This window comes from Haematobia irritans, chromosome 5 (assembly GCF_050003625.1).
Source record: "Haematobia irritans isolate KBUSLIRL chromosome 5, ASM5000362v1, whole genome shotgun sequence".
Lineage (NCBI taxonomy): Eukaryota > Metazoa > Arthropoda > Insecta > Diptera > Muscidae > Haematobia > Haematobia irritans.
This window is the reverse complement of record NC_134401.1, coordinates 32,852,344-32,872,497: the sequence shown is the minus strand read 5'-3', so window position 1 is coordinate 32,872,497 and position 20,154 is coordinate 32,852,344. Positions and strand designations below refer to the sequence as shown.

The following is a 20,154-nucleotide window of genomic DNA, read 5'->3' as shown; positions in this document are numbered from 1 at the left end:
GAGGAGGTGTGTATTCATAACTTTTCAGCCATATCATATGGACATTCTTCTTGTCTATGCATTGTGGCCTTTATGATTTTAAAACCATAATTGGGCCAAAGAGCATGGAAGTGCCATCGATGCGGATAAATTGTAAAACTGTAACGTGCTAATATTGCTGCTGCTACACACTATTGCTCCCTTTCGTCGTCTTGGGTATTCGCAGTTTTAGCTGACTCGTAGACAGACGACGAAGACTTGGTGAGCTTCGTTGTTACTGCTTTCGACAATTTTTTTTTGAAAAATTCAAGTGAGTTTTATTCGAATGCCTTTTGCAAACGGACGTATAGGAGAACGTGTCGCTTTGTTTTAGTCTTCTTGATAAATAAATAAAGAAGATCTTTTCGGATGTGCGGTAAAATAAATTAATTATCTCAAAAAGGTGCAAATAATTCCGGTAAACAAAACAAAAAATCGAGTGGTAAACAAATGTTTTTGTTTCGTTTTTTTGTTTTGTTTATCCAATTAAGAAAAAATATACACTCCTACATGGGAAAAGTTTATTAAGATAAAGGTGATCATGTTCATCATCATGATAAAGAAGGAAAGAAAGTTTATTGCCACATAACATAAAAAGAAGAAATTGTAAATTATTAAAATAAATACAAATAATACGAAACGTAATACGTATTTAGTTTAGTGGATTATTTGTGATATTGATATTTGTCTTAAATGAAATATACATATGTATGTATATGTGTATACGCTATTAAGGATATATAGCATTTTTTATGGAATTATAAATCGTTCAAGGATATATCAAAGAAACATTTACAAGTAAGTGGATTGCAATTAAAAAAATTGAATGTAAAACCAAACCTTGGTTAGGTTGGATCATAGTGTTAGACCTCGCCAATATTTTTAGAATTTGACGCCACTTTTAGAATCCTTACCACATCGAAAACAACATATCTAAATCTTATCGGAAAAAATATAAGATTTTATAAAAATTTACCTTTTAGATCTATATAATCTCAATTTGTTTAAAAATGCAAAGATCACTTAAAATGTCGCTATCGCTACAACGAAAGAATTCTTTTCTCTTCTTCTTTTCATTAAAAGCACGAAATATTTCGAAGAAAAGTTCTTCCAAATTTTTCGGAGTTTATAAGAAAAAATTCGTACTTTTTATGAAAAAATTTCGTACTTTTTATAAAACAATTTCGTTCTTTTTATGAAAATGTTTCGTACTTTTTATGAAAAACTTTCGTACTTTTTTTGAAACATGCTCGAACTTTTAGTACAAAAAAAAATATATAGACCAAAGTGCATTTGGTTGTACTAACAAGTTTGGAAAATCTTTGAATAATTTTTAGTTTTATTACTTCACTTTTATTCATAGTAGCATTAGACATGCATAAAAAATAGTATAAAGGAATACACTCAAGCACATTATCAAAGAGAAGTTTATGTCGCGAAAAGAAACTTTACAACTTCTTCGTTATTTTAAAGAAAATGTTTCGTATTTTTTATGAAGAAATTTTAACGCAGAATGTTTTGTAATATATTCATAAATTTCTTCACAAAAATTATGAAATTTGAAGTTTCATTAAAAGTACGAACATTTTACGAAGAAAAGTAAATATAGAATATGTCGTAGAGGTTTTGTATATTCGTAAAATGTTCTTCGTAAAATTAACGAAAATAAATGAAATTTTCGTTGTTTTAATGAAGAATTCACGAAGAATAGTTAATGAAGAATTCTTCGTAAAATTAGCGAAGAGAATTCTTTCGGTGTACAAAATCCACAACAGCTATTTTAATTTTCCTAGTGATGCTGATGTTCCAAAGCCTGGCAACCAATATTTTATCCTTAATCGAGCCAGTAAGTTTGGAAAAAAACTGAAAAATATTAATTTTTCATTCCGAAAAATTTTCACGAATATAACTTTTATAATCTTGAGCTTTTGTATATGTATTTTCTTCAAATCATTTTTAAGAAACCATTAACTTTTGGTGTTTCTCAAAATAGTGTTGGCAAAATACACTGAAAAAAAGTGAACTGTTTTATAAGAAAAATGAACTACCACGCACGAAAATTGAACTAAATTTTACTCCACATTTTGAGATTTCCACAAAGCGTTGTTAAAACCAGGAATTTTTAATGCGCTGTTGTACTTTTTAACTGCAGTTCACCGTGGTGCAATGGTTAGCATGCCCGCCTTGCATACACAAGGTCGTGGGTTCGATTTCTGCTTCGACCGAACACCAAAAAGTTTTTCAGCGGTGGATTATCCCACCTCAGTAATGCTGGTGACATTTCTGAGGGTTTCAAAGCTTTTCTAAGCGGTTTCACTGCAATGTGGAACGCCGTTAGGACTCGGCTATAAAAAGGAGGTCCCTTGTCATTGAGCTTAACATGGAATCGGGCAGCACTCAGTGATAAGAGAGAAGTTCACCAATGTGGTATCACAATGGACTGAATAGTCTAAGTGAGCCACCTAACCTAACCTAACTGCAGTTCACGAAATTACATCATCTCATAGAAGAAAAAATTAACTAAACGTAAAGAAGTAAATCATTGGCGCCAAATCGTGACCATTTTAACCATACAGTAGTATTGAACTTATGTGTACGGTCATTGAACTCACGTTTAGTTCATAAAATTTTTGATACATACTTAAAAAAAGTAAGATTTCATTAATCTGTGGAAAATTTCGATAAAAATAATAAAATTTAACTACAAGCAAATACATTTTTTCCAATAAAAATATGTTAAATTTAGGGTTAGTTTACCTGCGGAAATTTTTTTCTGGGTACTTTTATTTTTATACCCTCCTCCATTCCGTTTGTAACGCATCGAAGCCAAGCAACTCCTGGATCTTTCCACACAAAAACAAAAAAATATATTTTATTTTGGTTTATTTTTAAAAACGTTTAAAAATTTTTCCCCAGGCCAATTAAATTCTAAGCATGTTTAAAATTTTTTATGAACTCAACGTGGATATAAAGTTCAATGACCATACAACTAAGTTCAATGCTAACTAAAGCAGAACAAATTTTCCTACACTTCTCAAAAATAGTATACATGAATATATTTAGAGCGTTTAATACGGTATTGATTTGCTTTTATGACAAGGAAGAATTTTTTACATAGTAGTTAAAATACAAAAAATTTTAGTAAATTTACGATATGATTACAACGCATTATGAAAATCACAAAAAAATGGATAACAATTTAATTTCGCATTTAATTTTTCATAGCCATTTTCGCTTGAATTCCATCACGAATAAATTTATTTCTGAATGCAATAGATCAAAAGGCTTTAGCAAGCTTGTAAAAAATAAAAGAAACTGTCGCTAAAATAAATCTATAAGCTGTCAGACAAGAGGGATGCAATACATATCATCCCCCCTGTATATGCTTGAAAATGAAGAAATTTTGAATCGATATTAGCCACATATGTCCGTTCGTCCATGCGTCGGTGGAAATCACACACAAATACTTATAGATCGGTCAATTTCTGAATTTTGAAACCGCAATTTTCATGCACTCTAATAAATTTGGTTGAATTAAGAAATTAATTAATCCAACTAATATTTAATTGAAATTACTTCAAATACGGATATGATAATATTAATAAAAATGATCCAATTAACATTTTATTTAATTAATCCAATTAAATTACGTACTTGAATTTTAATTGAATATTTATTTTTAAAATAAAAATGAGATTTTAGTTTAAAAAATATTTTTATTTTTTTTTCAGTGTATGAAGGTCACAATCTTGGAAATTATATATTTTATATTTATATATTTTACTATTGTATAAAAAGAATTTTAATATATATGGTACTTTGATAGTAACCAATTTGACGTTATTACCAACGGTAAGCGGATGTCATCATATTAACGTATTGACAAAGTGCATTAAAATGACATAAATGTTCAACGAGAGTGAATATTCGTGCTGAAGGCAATATAACTTAAATATTTCAGTTTCATTAGTATGCGATAACTGTGTTCTTACCTACTACAAAATGCTATTTATTATTATTATTTTGTTTACATTTTTCAATGTCATTACGTCAATGTCAGTCCAGAGTATTTGTGGAGTGGTTGCTAATTATTTTTTTTTAAATAACACATTATTGAATACCACCACTATACAATTGATCAAATTAGTTATCACTTAAAATACCATGCTAATTTACACATAAAGCATCGTTATAATATCCAATAATTAGCAAGTTTGATTCGGGATTTATTTGTATAGCAAAGACTATTTGTCTGTTGCGAATATAGTAAATGAGAAATTGTTAAATATTAGGAGTATCTTAGTGCTTCCACCGTGGATGAGAGAATGAAGCCGACCCATTAATGTCCGCAGCAGCTGACACTCTATATTTGCCATCGGCGGCGACCTGACACAAAACCCATACACATTTGCCGGTCATTGTTCACTAAAACATAAAACAAAAGGAATCTGAACCATTTTTACATATTACATTTTATTCATCAGATTAAAATTAATATAATTTTGATTAATTGGCGTCTACATTTCTTGCCAATATATGTGGTTCGAAATGGACCAATTTAGACATGTTCCAAATTTTATCTTGTTCCAAATTTCAACCATATAAGATGAAATTTCTAGGGCAGCCAAATCTGGGAGCTTTATATGGGGCCTATACCTAAAAGTGGTCCTATATAGCTCTTTTGCAATTCCTTCCAACCTACAGTGACGCACATAAGTATTGGCACACCAAACAAGTTTTTTTAAAAACCACATTTTAAAAGTGATATGAAGGTATTTTAAATTAAAAAATATTTCAATTTGAATTGTAACTGCATTCAGAATCTAGATCATTTTTTATTTAAGAAACATTTTTGTTCTTTCAACATTTAATTTATAAAAAATTAAAACAAAGCACATTTTTTGAGGAACAAAAGTATTGGCCAGGTGGTTTTAAATTCGTTTTTTTTTATACCCTCCACCATAGGATGGGGGTATATTAACTTTGTCATTCCGTTTGTAACACATCGAAATATTGCTCTAAGACCCCATAAAGTATATATATTCTGGGTCGTGGTGAAATTCTGAGTCGATCTGAGCATGTCCGTCCGTCTGTTGAAATCACGCTAACTCCCGAACGAAACAAGCTATCGACTTGAAACTTGGCACAAGTAGTTGTTATTGATGTAGGTCGGATGGTATTGCAAATGGGCCATATCGGTCCACTTTTACGTATAGCCCCCATATAAACGGATCCCCAGATTTGGCTTTCAGACCCTCTAAGAGAAGCAAATTTCATCCGATCCGGTTGAAATTTGGTACATGGTGTGAGTATATGGTATCTAACAACCGTGCAAAAATTGGTCCACATCAGTCCATAATTATATATAGCCCCCATATAAACCGATCCCCCGATTTGGCTTTCGGAGCCTCTAAGAGAAACAAATTTCATCCGATCCGGCTGAAATTTGGTACATGGAGTTGGTATATGGTCTCTAACAACCATGCAAAAATTGGTCCAAATCGGTCCATAATTATATATAGCCCCCATATAAACCGATCCCCAGATTTGGCTTTCGGATCCTCTAAGAGAAGCAAATTTCATCCGATCCGGCTGAAATTTGGTACATGGTGTTGGTATATGGTCTCTAACAACCATGCAAAAATTGGTCCATATCGGCCCATAATTATATATAGCCCCCATATAATCCGACCCCAGATTTGATCTCCGGAGCCTCGTGGAAGAGCAAAAGTCAACCGATTCGGTTGAAATTTGGTATGTGGTGTTAATATATGGCCTCAAACACCATGCAGAAATCGGTCCATAATTATATATAGCCCCCATATAAACCGATCCACAGTTTTGACCTCCGGAGCCCCTTGGAAGAGCAAAATTCATCCGATTTGGTTTAAATTTGGTACGTGAATTTAGTACATGATATTTAACAACCATGCCAAAAGTGGTCCATATCAGCCCATAATCATATATAGCCCCCATATAAACCGATCCCGAGATTTGGTTTTGGAGCCACTTGGAGGAGCAAATTTCATCCGTGTCAGTTGAAATTTGGTATATTGTGTTGGTATATGGCCGTTAACAACCATACCTAACTAGGTCCATATCGGTCTATAGTTATATATAGCCCTCAGATAAATAGATCCCCAATCACACAAAAACTGGTCTATATCAAGTCCATAATTGTATATAGCCCACATATAAGCGACCCTATATTTTAATTCTGGCTCTCTACGTACCGTGCAAAAGTCCATATCGATTCGTAATTATTTGTAGACTTACCTATATATACCTTTTTTGTCTAATATATACCACGTATGGACTAACTCACAATTTAGAAAACGATGTTAAGAAGATTTAAGATACCACAACCCAATTAATTCGATTGTGGATGACAGTCTTTCGTAGAAGTTTCTACGCAGTCCATGGTGGAGGGTACATAAGATTCGGCCTGGCCGAACTTACGGCCGTATATACTTTTTTTTTGGTTCATTTAATACTTTTTGGGCATTCCTTTTTGTTTGATAACAGCATCAAGCAGTCTAGAAAATAAATGGACTAATTTTTTGCTTTATTTGTAACTATATTCCCCCATTCTTTCAAATTTCTTCAAAATTTGTTAATAATAGTGACCTAGTTAGGTTAGGTTAGGTGGCAGCCCGATGTATCAGGCTCACTTAGACTATTCAGTCCATTGTGATACCACATTGGTGAACTTCTCTCTTATCACTTAGTGCTGCCCTATTCCATGTTAAGCTCAATGACAAGGGACCTCCTTTTTATAGCCGAGTCCGGACGGCGTTCCAAATCGCACTGAAACCACTTAGAGAATCTTTGAAACCCTCAGAAATGTCACCAGCATTACTGAGGTGGGATAATCCACCGCTGAAAAACTTTTTGGTGTTCGGTCGAAGCAGGAACCGAACCCACGACCTTGTGTATGCAAGGAGGGCATGCTAATAGTGACCTAAAAACTGCGAACAACAAATACATGGCCAGGCGGACGGACACCAAGGGCTAAACCAATTCAGGAGATGGTTCTGTCGATCGATATATATATATATATATATATATATATATATATATATATATATATATATATATATATATATATATATATATATATATATATATATATATATATATATATATATATATATATATATATATATTTTATGGAGCTTAAAATCAATATTTCTGGTAGTCAAATTTTCTTGCATATACCCTGACCACTATGTGGTTTAGGGTGCTGTGCCAATACTTATGTACGGCACTGTATATCGAAAAGAGCTACTTGTGCCAAGTTTAATGGGAAGCTTGGTTCGTACGGAAGTTAGGACGGTTGAACGGACATCAGAATTTCACCATGATCTATAATATATACTTTATGGGGTCTGAGACCAATATTTCGATGTGTTACAAACGGAATGAAAAGCTTAGTATAATTACTCTATGGTGGAGGGTATAAAAATAAGCTCTTTCCGTCTAACGAAAGTTTTCGTTTCGGATATGAGAAATTTGCTGTTTACCCTGCGCCATACTCTAGAATAGGCTACCACCGAGAAGAAGACGAGATAGACACATGGTGTCTTTGACAACATTGTTCAGGGCCGGTCCCTGAGTCGATCTAGCCATGTCCCTCTGTGTGTGAACACATTTTTGTGATCAAAGTCTGGGTCGCAGTTTTAGTCCAATCGACTTTAAATTTGGCACAAGCTTTGGAAACCCTATTGATTTTGGAAGAAATCGGTTCAGATTTAGATATAGCTCCCATATATAACTTTCATCCGGTATGCACTCATATGACCCCAGTTTTACCCTGATTTGCTTGAAACTTTGCACAAGGAGTACAATTAGGAGTATCGTCAAATGTGCTTAATTTGATTGAAATCGGTTCAGATTTAGATATAGCTCCCATATATATCTTTCGTCCGATATACACTTATACAGCCCCAGAAGCCAGATTTTTATCCTAACCTGTTTGAAATTTTGCACAAAGAGTACAATTAGTAAAATCGTCAAATGTGCTTAGTATTATTGAAATAACATATGTTAGATTTAAATATAGCTTATATATATATATATATATATATATATATATATATATATATATATATATATATATATATATATATATATATATATATATATATATATATATATATATATATATATATATATATATATATATATATATATATATATATATATATATATATATATATATATATATATATATATATATATATATATATATATATATATATATATATATATTTCGCCCGATATGCACTAATATGTCCCCAGAAGCCATAGTTTTAGCCTGACTTGTTTGAAATTTTGCGAAATTGCACAAAAATTATTTGATTTAAATTTTCCCATATGTTTCGTACTAACATTGCGCTTCGCCCCAGGGCATTAGCCGATTTGAAGAGATTTTGTAGAAGTCTAAACAATTTTGGAAATATAAACCTTTATATATACAGCCTCAAAAAAATCGCTTCTGTAACATATACCCCAAACACATTTTGCTTCAAGCATATATATTTCCAGGATTGGTCCAAACAAAATATTGTTTGTATTGTTCAAACATATTACATTTCACCTTAGGGCATACACTGGTAAAAAAAATTTTAATTAAATTTTCTTTGTGTGGATATATTTTTAAGGCGCCTATTGGTTACTTCCATTATTTTACTTGCAGCATACTCTCTAGTTCTCTCTTTCTAAACACATATATGTTTATAGGCTATATCCAAATTAGTATATGTTTGCATCTAAGCACATTATATTAACAAACAGTTTATGACCCAAACATAATATGTTCTAACATATTAACATATATGTCCCAAACATGTTATGCTAGTTTATGAACATTATATGCTTGCACTTAAAAATATTGTGTCAAAAATTTTGAGCACTAAACATATGAAAAACAGTCTTTTTCGTACGTGTAGTACCCAACAAATTTTAAATTTCTAATAGCGACATAATCTGCATATTTTAATCCTTGATCTTTGGCGGATCCCCATAATTCCTGCTGTATGATGTACAGCACACCGAACTAAAGCCCTTCTTGTCAATATTTTTTTCGAGTGCTGTCATTATAACTGAAGTTTCTCTGTGCATGTTCGTTTGTTAATTGAATTTAAAATATTCCGATAAGAACCAGTCGACATATATAACAGCCTAGATACGCACTCCCCAACAATAGTAGTGTGTAGGTGGAGTTAATGATTATTCCATAGCCTCGGAATGACTCAAAAGAGTAGCGATAACACTTGTGGCCAATTTCAAATATTTACAAACAAGAAAATTTTTATAAATATTTGCTATCGCTCCATTGAGTGGCGGCGGGTGGTTTAAATGTGTAATTAAAATAAACTTAACACCATTCTACACTGGAAAAAAGTGTAAGCCTCTAGCAATTGCCAAATTGGGGTGTGTCTTGTATACTTGCAAACAAATCGTGATTGAATTAGGATTTTATGTACATATCTCTATTTGGAGCTGCTAGCTGGCGGAGCCAAGAAAACAAATGTCTATTCTATAAATGATTTAAACGTCAATTTGTTGTTGGAAAACGTGATAAAATGTCACTATCGATGCAAATCTCAAATACCTCGCAAAATCTATTGCACTAACCACAAATGTTGTACATTGTACATGGCTGAGAGTTTGTTAAAGCTTACAAACTGGCCAAAGCCTATGTACATCAATTATAGAAATGGTATTCTTATCAGCATCATAGATTTTCTGCGGTTTTGGATAGATCGTATCCGATTATACAGTTTATATTCACAGTAATGATATTACACCTCGTCGTCTAAGTAGATAATATTGCAAATGTTTATATCACTTTCCCATCCATCAATATTGCCACAAACTATCGGATCAAATTAAGGCACTACAAAGTTAATGGAAACTTGTAATTATCATGTATGTACATTAGATTATCGCCAATATAATATGCCGCTCTACATTTTTTTAAATCGAATATAATTTGGACAAAACGACATTAGGGTGGTCTTGAGCCATGACTATGACATACAAGAATGCCTCCCAATGGTGGGTTCTGTGTTCGATTTTCGCACCGAATAGCAGTTGATTTTGGTGCTTACTTTTTGAGTCTTCTAGATGATCAAATTTCATCCGAATTGGAATTTTCTATAGAAATAAAATGTTGACAAAATTGTCTATAGAAATAAAATTTTCACAAAATTTTGTAAAGAATAATATTTTGACAAAATTTTCTACAGAAATAAAATGTCGATAAAATTTGCTATAGAAATAAAATGTTGACAAAATTTTCTATAGAAATAAAATTTTGACGAAATTTTATATAGAAATAAAATTTTGACAACATTTTCTATAGAAATAAAATTTTGCCAGAATTTTCTATGGGAATAAAATTTTACCAAAATTTTCTAAAGAAATAAAATTTTGACAAAATTTTCTATAGAAATAAAATTTTTACAAAATTTTCTATATAAATATAATGTTGACAAAATTTTCTATAGAAATAAAATTTTAAAAAATTTATATGCAAATAAAATTTTCTATAGAAATAAAATTTTGATAAAATTTTCTATAGAAATAAAATTTTGACAACATTTTCTATAAAACTAAAATTTTGACAAAATTTTCTATAAAAATAAAATTTTGACAAAATTTTCTATAGAAATAATATTTTGACAACATTTTCTATAGAAACAAAATTTTCTATAGGAACAAAATTGTGACAAAATTTCCTATAGAAATAAAATTTTGACAAAATTTTCTATAGAAATAAATTTTTGACAAAATTTTCTATAGAAATAAAATTTTGACAACATTTTCTATAGAAATAAAATTTTGACAAAATTTTCTATGGAAATAAAATATTGACCACATTTTCTATGGAAATAAAATATTGACAAAATTTTCCATAGAAATAGGTTAGGTTAGGTGGCAGCCCGATATTTCAGGCTCGCTTAGACTATTCAGTCCATTGTGATACCACATTGGTGAACTTCTCTCTTATCACTGAGTGCTGCCCGATTCCATGTTAAGCTCAATGACAAGGGACCTCCTTTTTATAGCCGAGTCTGAACGGCGTTCCACGTGGCAGTGAAACCACTTAGAGAAGCTTTGAAACCCTCAGAAATGTCACCAATATTACTGAGGTGGGATAATCCACCGCTGAAAAACTTTTTGGTGTTCGGTCGAAGCAGGAATAGAAATAAAATTTTGACAAAATTTCTATAGAAATAACATTTTGACAAAATTTTCTATAAAAATAAAATATTGATAACATTATCTATAGAAATAAAATTTTGACAAAACTTTCTATAGAAATAACATTTTGACAAAATTTTCCATGGTAACAAAATTTTGACAAAATTTGCTATAGAAATAAAATTTTGACAAAATTTTCTATAGGAATAAAATTTTGCCAAATTTTCTATAAAAATAAAATTTTGACAAAACTTTCTATAAAAATAAAATTTTGACAAAATTTTCTATAAAAATAAAATTTTGACAAAATTTTCTATAAAAAAAATAAAAAACTAAAAGTTTGACAAAATATTCTATAGAAATAAAATTTTGACAAATTATTCTATAGAAATAATATTTTGCCAAATTTTCTATAAAAATAAAATTTTGACAAAATTTTCTTTAAAATTAAATCTTGACAAAACTTTCTATAAAAATAAAATTTTGACAAAATTTTCTATAAAAAAAATGACAAAATTTTCTATAGGTAGAAAATTATGACAAAATTTTTTATAGGAATAAAATTTTGACAACATTTTCTATAGAAATAAAATGTTCACAAAATTTTCTATAGTTTCAATAGAAATAAAATTTTAACAAATCTTTCTATAGAAACAAAATTTTCTATAGAAGTAAAATTTTGACAAAATTTTCTATACACGCACAGAAAAACCATGTTTGGACATGGTTGCCGCATCCATTTAATGCTTATCTAGAGCATGTAATTGCCGCAAAAACCATGTATTTTGTCTTTGTAAAAATAGTTTTCGAGCAGAGAAAAATGTATGGTGGCAATAAGCATTTGAATGGTTATCAAATACCGCAAACATGTTCTATCATTTAAATGATAGAATTTGAGACCATTAAATGATCGGGAAAATCATGTACCTGACCATTCAATTTTTTTTACTTTTTTACAGGGAAAAAAGTATTTTTATAGGTTAAGTATAGATATGTCTAGAACCATTACATGACCATAAAGACCATTTACATTTTTTTCGTGACCATTTAATTTTTTAACTTTTTTTGCAGCGAAAAGAATTTTATAAAAACATTGAGCAGGTACACACGATTTTCATTTTGCGCGTCAGTCGTGTGTTGATTGTTTCTTGGAATGGACGGAGAATACGGATTTACTGTGTTTTGTGTTAATTTATTTATTCAGAAGTGGCACGTGGTTTTATATGAACACAAAAAAGGAAAGTGTAATTGAAAAAATGTACCTGTTTTTTGTTCTGCATTTTGCTATATGGATCATTTATTTTTATTTGCAGTTACATGATGTCTGCGTTTGTACATTTGATGGGCACGATGTAAATATGGAATAATTACTTATTGTTGAAATTGAAAAAAAAGAATGTGTAAAAATATATGATGTTTTCTTGAACGGCATTATAAATACACATAAACAATGAATTAGTTTATAAATAAATAAAAACAAACAAATAAATGTAATTTTGTGTTTTCTTATCTCAAGTGGCATCCTTTTTTCGACGATGAAAAAAGTTTTTTCATAAAGATCAAAACATTTTAGGTTGTGACCATGTTCTTTTAACTACACGGATGAAAAAGACTGTTTTTCATATGTTTGGCTATAAACATTATATGTTTGGAACACAAATTTTTAAACACAATATTTTTGAGTGCAAGCATATAATGTTCATAAACTAGCATAACATGTTTGGGACATATATGTTAATATGTTAGAACATATTATGTTTGGGACATAAAATGTTTTTAAATATAATATGCTTGGATGCAAACATATATTAATTTAGAAATAGCCTATAAACATATATGTGTTTAGTAGCTTGGAGCGCTATTTAACAGGGAGCGATATTGAATTAAGTTGGTGGTTGTTGCTTGTTATTACAAAATTAACATTTTATTTTTCCTTGGGCAATTGATCAGCTACTTCTTTGATCCTTACAAACTGTGTGGTCCGCTGTTCGAATCCCCGTCCGGCAAAAGGTAAAATTAAAATAAAAAAAATCATACAATTGAATAATTTCTTCTACAATGTTTGTATTACAGAAAAAGGTGCTAAGAACTAAAAAATCTCGTGGAAGTGAGAAAGATGTGGGGGAATATACAATTGGGCAGAAACAAAATTTTGAGCATTCAGGTCGAAAACCTATGTTGTTAGCACCTATATTACCTGTTTATTTTCATAATTCATTATGATTGTAAATATATAAATAAATAAATAAAATTTTGAGCACAATATTGTTTGGGAGAATTTTTTTTAAGCATATAATATTTTTGGGTGCAAAATGCTTCCAAACATATTATATGTTCACATAATAACATATTGTTTTTTGGAAGACAACATTATTGAATTTGGATGCAAAAATACAAAATGTTTTGAAATTGACTACCCAAACATATATTGTTTAGACCAATATGCTTTCAAACATATTATATATTGGAAGAGATCAAACATATAAATGTTTGGGCAATACCCAAAAATGTATATGCTTGAAGCAAAATGTGTTTGGGAGTATATGTTACAGAAGCGATTTTTTGTGAGCGTGTAGAAGAAAAACATTTTGAATGAATACCATAACATTTTAAATCGTGACCATTGTCTTTCCATTCAAACAAAATTCTTTCTATCAATATAATAACATTTTAGATGAGGACAATTATATTTTTCTTAGAACCACGTTCACTGATCCAACATGGTTGCAGGTTAAAATGTTACATGGTCGCCGCAAAAATAGCTCCTATCATATTATTTTGCTCTTCGAATATGATTGTGGCAATCATGTTTCTTCTCTGCGTGTAGAAATAAAATTTTGACAAAATTTTCTATAAAAATAAAATTTTGACAAAATTATCTATAAAAATAAAATTTTGACAAAATTATCTATAAAAATAAAATATTGACCACATTTTCTATTGACAAAATTTACTATAGAAATAAAATTTTGACAAATTTTTCTATAAAAAAAAATAAAATTTTGACAAAATTTTCTATAGAAATAAAATGTTGACAAAATTTTCTATAAAAATAAAATTTTGACAAAATTTTCTATAGAAATAAAATTTTGACAAAATTTTCTATAAAATGAAATTTTGACGAAATTTTCTATTGAAATAAAATTTTGACAAAATTTTCTATAAGAATAAAATTTTGACAAAATTTTCTATCAAAAAAATTTGACAAAATTTTCTATAGAAATAAAATTGTTACGAAATTTTCTATAGAAATAAAATTGTTACAATTTTCCCTTGTTTGTGTAAGCTAAAAATATTTAAAACTTCGACACATTTATAATTCAAGGCATATAACCCATTGTCGCTAATAAATAAACTTCTAAAAAAAAATAATAAATATTTTCTTTTGAAGAATTTTTTTAATAATAATCAAAAAAATTTGATCAAAAACTACAAATTAAGTTTTTATTTTATTTTGTAGATTTTTGATAAAATTTTTAAATTTCGGTAGATTATTTTTGGCTCGAGTGGCAACCGTGTTACTAATTATTTATAGACTCCTCTATATAAACCGATAAAGAACTAATCTGCCTTTATATATTTAACATAGATTCCATATACAGTAACTTATAATCAAAATCATTGAAGACACAATGTTTGAAACTGGCTACGTTTTTTTCCAGCGTATAAACAATTATGATCACTACATGTGTACCAAACATCCACCAACACTGTCGTTAGAATTGCATAAATCGTTTTTAAACTCCCAATTGACAGCTAGACTGACACTCTTGACATATTTTGAATGCAATAACATATTGAGAGTCTTTTTTAAATTTGCCAAATGTCATTCACTGACATATAAGTGTGATCAACTTTTCCGATGAATTATTGCCATTGCTTCGATTGCCAAATTTAACCCCCATTTTAATGCTACCAGCAGAAACTCAATTGACAATGGGTTTGCACAAGTAAGCAATGTTAACATACCGGAAAGTAAACATTTAATGGGATTAGGCATTCGTGGGTTTCAGTTAATTAAAGAAAACACAAATAAAAATAAAATAAACAATTGAACAATATGAACTATTATTCATTTACTAAAGAATTTGGCAAAAGTTTGTTTACCTTTGCAAGACATATGAATTAAAATTGTCTACCTTTGATTTATGGATACGTATGTATATTGTCAGCATTTAGTAAAAGTATCGTTACCCTAAAATACACTTGAAACATTTTTAGCAAGTCACAAAATAACTTTTATAAAAATCCATATTTCACTTAGAAAAGCAAATAAATATATTAACACAAAAACATAAACAAGTTTATTACTTTTTAAGTAACAAAAATAACTAAAAACAATTCATTTTTAAATACATTAATACAGACACATTGGCACATCACATATTTTGATTTGTGGTATGCAGAGGTCTCTTCGCTTCGCCTCACCGGCTATGTTTAGCATTTTAGGGTTAAAATAACAAACTTTCTTTGCTATTATCGAAAAGTTTTTAAATGTGCTGAATCAAAAAAAAAAAAAAAAAAAAAACAACTCCACAATATTACAATAGCCGGTAAAATAATGTTTGGCCCCCTAATCATTCTACCTCTATAGAAAATTTTGTCAAAATTTTATTTCTATTGAAAATTGTGTCAAAATTTTAATTATATATAAAATTTTATTTCTATAAAAAATTTAGTTAAAATTTTATTTCTAAAGAAAGTTTTGTTAAAATGTTATTTCTATAGAAAATTTTGTCAAAATTTTATTTCTATAGAAAATTTTGTCAAAATTTTATTTCGATAGAAAATTTTGTCAACACTTTATTTTTATAGAAAATTTCGTCAAAATTATATTTTTACAGAAAATTTTCTCAAAATTTTATTTCTATAGAAAATTTTGTCAAAATTTTATTTCGATAGAAAATTTTGCCAAAATTTTATTTTTATAGAAAATTTCGTCAAAATTATATTTCTATCGAAAATGTTGTCAAAATTTTATTTCTGTAGAAAATTTTGTCAAAATTTTATTTTTTAGAAAATTTTGTAAAATTTTTATTTCTATAGAAAATTTTGTCAAAATTTTATTTCTATGGAAAATTGTACCTCTTAATTGGAGAGGAACATTTAGCAAAATCTACCAAAACATTAAGAATTCTGCCAATCTACCAAACAGTTGAAAAATCTACTACTTCTGGTAGAATTATTTTAACTGTGGCAACCGTGACAATTGCTCGTTACTGTGATACTGGCATCCTGCCTGATTTGATCAAAAAGTTAGGGCCAGATTTGATCAAAATCCACGCCACAGTGGAAGAAAGAACGGATGCAACACATATTGAAAAATTAGCTTGGAATAAACTAAAGCCATTGAAAAAATTTCTCGAAGCAGATTCCGACTAATTTCAATAAAAATATCTTCTGTGCCATCAGAGGCATTAACTCTACGTAATTTTAATGTTCGCCAATAAAATTGAATGACAGATATCTCTGCTGCAAGAGACAAAACTTTTACATCTTTGCTCTTGATATACATGTCCTTTGCACGGTTAAAAATATAGCTTGCTACTGATAAAAGAGAGTTTCTAGAAAACGGTGGATAGACCATCATCTACATTGTGACATCACTTTGTTAAAATCTGTTTTATATAAAAATATAGCGTGTATTCTGAAAAGGTTGCATTTTCTGTTCTTTTGCATTATTAGCAATGCGTACCCTCATGGAATTCAAACTGTGGCATCTAACTGTTTAAAAGTCATATTAAGATTATCCTTGATAGAGAACATATTTGGTCTGCTGGTGATTTTAACACCTTTCAATTATTCAGAACCATTTATTCATTAGGTTATACCTATAATACGTTTATACTTGGAACAACAATACGTTTTTGATAAATACACAATTTACCTATCATTGACTTTGAAGCACAAAATATGTCTGCTCAGTTTATCGCAGACTTTGGTCAATCCGGCTTGGCCACAATCTAGTTGGGACTTGTTTGTTAAACATTCCACGTACGTCCTCTAGTTACTAAATTAACAACTGACTGTAGAAGTTGTGACTGGACATAAATTAACGCCAAATAGTGATACATGAGTTCCATATAACTTTTAATAATAACTTCGATATTTTGGCCCAGGCCTATGTTACATTTTTCTTGATCTATAAGGAAATTTAAGTAAGACCGTTGGATTTTTCAAATAAAAACAAAAACTTAAAATATGCATGCTCACCTATGTGGCATGATAGTGGTAGAACATATTTTTTATTTCGTTTGCAACATTTTGAATTGGGTGTCGAAAGCAGCCATGAACTGCAACCTATCTCATAGCTACATAGCTGAGCTCTTCTTCATATTCTCTTACTTTGGCAAATTTTTCTATAGAAATAAAATTTTGACAAAATTTTCCGTAGAAATAAAATTAAAAAAAAATCCATAGAAATACAATTTTAACAAAATTTTCTATAGAAAGAGAATTTTGACAAAAGTTTATAGAAAAATAAAATTTTGACAAATTTTTCTATAGAAATAAAATTTTGACAAAATTTCCTATAGAAATAAAATTTTTACAAAATTTTCTATAGAAATACAATTTTGATAAAATTTTCTAAGAAATAAAATGTTGACAAAATTTTCCGTAGAAATAAAATTTTAACAATATTTTCTATAGAAATACAATTTTGACAAAATTTTCTATAGAAATAAAATTTTGACAAAATTTTCCGTAGAAATAAAATTAAAAAAAAATCCATAGAAATACAATTTTAACAAAATTTGGTATATTTGCAATATGGCCTTTACAAAGTTTTAAGCCAATTGTTTGTTTTGTTTGGAAATTAGAATTTGAAATTTTTAGAAAATTTTGTTGAAATAAAATTTTGACAAAATTTTCTATAGAAATAAAATTTTGTCAAAATTTTATTTTTATAGAAAATTTTGTCAAAATTTTATTTCTATAGAAATTTTGTCAAAATTTTATTTCTAGAAAAAATTTTGTCAAATTTTATTTCTAGAAAAAATTTTGTCAAATTTTATTTCTAGAAAAAATTTTGTCAAATTAAAAAAAAAATAAAATTAAAAAAAAAATCCATAGAAATACAATTTTAACAAAATTTTCTACAGAAAGAGAATTTTGACAAAAGTTTATAGAAAAATAAAATTTTGACAAATTTTTCTATAGAAATAAAATGTTGACAAAATTTCCTATAGAAATAAAAGTTTGACAAAATTTCCTATAGAAATAAAATTTTGACAAAATTTTCTATAGAAATACAATTTTGATAAAATTTTCTAAGAAATAAAATTTTGACAAAATTTTCCGTAGAAATAAAATTTTAACAATATTTTCTATAGAAATAAAATTTTGACAAAATTTTCTATAGAAATAAAATTTTGACAAAATTTTCCGTAGAAATAAAATTTAAAAAAAATCCATAGAAATACAATTTTAACAAAATTTTCTATAGAAATAGAATTTTGACAAAAGTTTATAGAAAAATAAAATTTTGACAAATTTTTCTATAGAAATAAAATGTTGACAAAATTTCCTATAGAAATAAAATTTGGACAAAATTTTCTATAGAAACAAAATTTTGATAAAATTTTCTATAGAAATACAATTTTGACAAAATTTTCTAAGAAATAAAATTTTGACAAAATTTTCCGTAGAAATAAAATTTTAACAATATTTTCTATAGAAATAAAATTTTGACAACAGTTTTGACAAAATTTTCTATAGAAATGAAATTTTGACAAAATTTTCTATAGAAATAAAATTTTGACAAAATTTTCTATAGAAATAAAATTATGACAAAATTTTCGGTAGAAAAAAATTTTAACCAAATGTTCCATAGAAATAAAATTTTAACAAATTTTTCTATAAAAATAAAATTTTGACATTTTCTTTAGAAATAAAATGTTGACAAAATTTTCTATAGAAATGAAATATGAAATAAAATTATGACAAAATTTTCAGTAGAAAACAAAATGTTAACAAAATTTTCCATAGAAATTAAATTTTTACATTTGCTTTAGAAATACAATTTTGACAAAATTTTCTATAGAAATAAAATTTGAATAAAACTTTATACAAAAATAATTTTTGTAATAAGATTTTTTGTTTGGTAGGTATTTGGTTAATTTTTTTCCAAATTTTGGTAGGCTCGAGTGGCAATCGTGCCTGCGATACCACAATGGACTGAATAGTCTAAGTATGCGTAAAGGTCCTCATCGACCCTCACTAAGGCCCTTATCGACCTAAGGCCCTAATCGACCCCCACTCATTGATAAGAAAGAAGTAGCACAACGGACTGAATAGTCTAAGTGAGCCTAAAAAAAGCGGGCTGCCACTTAACCTATCGCAATGATCGATATTGTCTATGTTTGCCTGCAACAGTAGACCACATTTATATTCTATGTCTGTAGGGTATATGGCCAATACCTCTCAAGCCTTGTCTATCCTTCTAACTTTAATCAATTCAAAGTGATTTTTTATTGCCTCTCTAATGATTTGAAATATGAAGCTATAATAAATTTTCCAAGACAGCTTTAACATAAATCTTAAATGTTTGAGCTTAAAACCAGATTAGATTGAAAATTAATAAAAGAAAAACGCCTAGTTTACTCAACATTTGGAAACTACATTCAATGGCTAAATTAATGAACGTTATTTTTCATTAATTAATTTTCTTATACCATTGGTGAAATATCAGCCTACCTATTATTCTGTGTACACCAAATACGCAGGTGTATTTTAAAGCGAAATATATTTTTATTGCATTTTTATTGGTCGATTGTGCAAATGACGAAAACAAAGACTGATTAGTGTCGATTTTCAAATACAGCCCCTGCCATTTTAAATTCAAACAAGAAAGCCCAAACAAATGAAACTTCACATCCCGGGTATTTACCACAAAACCATTAATAACACTACCCAATCGTTTAG

The 20,154-nt window shown here is 28.8% G+C and overlaps 1 protein-coding gene across 10 annotated transcripts in view; it reads left to right on the top strand.

Annotated features, from left to right (window-relative positions):
• The first annotated feature begins 268 nt into the window (after window positions 1–268).
• Window positions 269–20,154, top strand: part of Buffy (BCL2 family apoptosis regulator buffy) — a 43,932-nt gene continuing 24,046 nt past the window's right edge. The window contains exons 1-2 of one of the 10 annotated variants that reach the window (XM_075309382.1): window positions 274–421; window positions 548–816. The gene's annotated coding sequence lies outside the window, so the exon portion shown is untranslated. Of the gene's footprint in view, window positions 437–509; window positions 817–20,154 lie in introns of all 10 variants that reach the window. The other 9 variants (XM_075309385.1, XM_075309384.1, XM_075309388.1 and 6 more) reach the window with 9 other exon arrangements.